The sequence below is a fragment of the Loxodonta africana genome, chromosome 1 (assembly GCF_030014295.1).
Source record: "Loxodonta africana isolate mLoxAfr1 chromosome 1, mLoxAfr1.hap2, whole genome shotgun sequence".
Classification (NCBI taxonomy): Eukaryota; Metazoa; Chordata; class Mammalia; order Proboscidea; family Elephantidae; genus Loxodonta; species Loxodonta africana.
Genome location: NC_087342.1, coordinates 51657979 through 51660012, shown reverse-complemented (window position 1 = coordinate 51660012; position 2034 = coordinate 51657979).

Sequence of the window (2034 nt, the reverse complement as noted above, 5' to 3'; positions counted from 1 at the left end):
CAGCTGGTGGGAAGCAGACGGGGCTAAAAAAGAAGAAGGGTAGGGGTTAGGAAAGTGTATATTGCTGGTTACCGGGTGCTCTGTCTCCCGATGGGAGCTCCGTGAAGGTGCTTTCCCGTGTTCTCTGTCCTCTGATCTCTGACAGGAGTCCAAGATGATGTCTCCATGCTGTGTTAGCTGACAGGGGATCTCCGCATATATCTCTCCTCACTCTCTGTTCTCTGTCAGTTTCTAATTACATTTGGTGCTTGGCTGAGTTCTTTATCTCTTCATTTGACACTTTGGGTTCCAGAACTGATGTTTGTCTCTGTTTTACTTTGTTTTTCAGGTCTTTGCTGTGGCGGGACAGCATGGTGCTTCTGTTTACGGTACTGTGTTGGCTGGAAGTTCCGAACTGCTGACCTATTGGTTAGCAGCTGAACTCTTAGCCACTATGCCACCAGGGTTTAGAGAACTAGCGGGGGGGGGGGGGGGAGGAGGGGGGAGGGAGAGCACAGAGTAGGAAGGGGAAAACGAATTAAACTAAAGTCTATAAAAAAAAAAAAAGTGCCTATTATATCAACTATGTGCTAAAAAAAAAAAAAAAAGAGAGAACCAAACCCATTGCCGTCGAGTCGATTCTGACTCATAGTGACCCTATAGGACAGATTAGAACTGCCCCGTAGAACTTCCAAGGAGTGGCTGGTAGATTTGAACTGCTGACCTTTTTTGGTTAGTAGTCAAGCTCTTAACCACTGTGCCACGAGCGCTCCCAACTGTGTGTGTTAGGTATTCTCAAATCCTCCTAATAACCCTACTTACAGATTAGGTGGACCATCACATCCAAAAGCAGATAGGAAGGAAGGAGAGAGCATTCAAACTCAAGATTGCCTGTTCCAAGGCCCATCCTAGTTCTGGGATGCTCTCCTGAGGTATGAACGGGAAGCCTGGGTCTGAATGATAAAATGGGAGATGTATTGCAGGTAAGGAGTCCCTGGGTGGTGCAAACAGTTAACACTCTCAGGTGCTAACTGAACAGTTGGAGGTTCAAGTCTACCTAGAGGCTCCTCAGAAAAAAGACCTAGAGATCTACATCTGAAAAATCAGCCACTGAAAACCCTATGGAGTACTGTTCTAGTCTGACATGGATGGGGTTTCCATGAGCAGGAGTGAAGTAGATGACAACTGGTTAACTGGTTATTCTAAGTATACAGATATTATAGGGACAGTGGTTCTCAAAGTGTGGGGGTCTGCAAGATCTACCTCTTCCAGCAACATATCTGTGCGAGGCTAGATTTTCTTCATAGATTTAAACCAAAACAATACATCACAACATATTAAATGCAGAAAAAAAATTTTTTTTTTTTTGAAGGAGATATGAAAATCCAGCTGTCTTCTGTTAAGCCAGACAAGTAGATTTGCAAAAAATGTAAAGCAATGACACTCTTCTCAGTAATTTTTTTCTTTGGTTTTGGAAACAGAGTTAATTTTTCATAACATTTATGTCATTTATGTTAATATGTAATGGTTCTATTATTATTTTAAGTGACTTAATAGATACTTAAAAAATTCCTCTGTTTTAATTTCTAATACGGTAAATATCAATACATATAACGTCCATAAACACAAGCTCTTTAGGGTCTTCAATACATTTTAAGAGTGTAAAGGGATCCTGAGACCAAAAAGTTTGGGAATCACTGCACATACAGGTTACAGGTCTCAAAAAATAGTTCTCAAGTCTTAAGGTATTTGACCTTCCGGCAGAGACTTTGTTTTGCAAACAATTGGACTTTTGCCTTCTAGAATCTGATGGGTCACGTCCATCAACAGATGAATGGATAAATGAAATGTGGTTCATACACACAATGGAATACTAGTCAGTCATAAAGAGAAACAAAGTCCTGATACATGCCACAGAATAGACAAACGTTTACAACATCGTGCTGAGCAAAATAAGTCAGTCACAAAAGGACAAGTGCTGCCGGACCTCACTTGTGTGAAATAAGCAAATACATAGAAACCAAAGCTTATTAGTGGCTACCAGGAGTGGGGGGA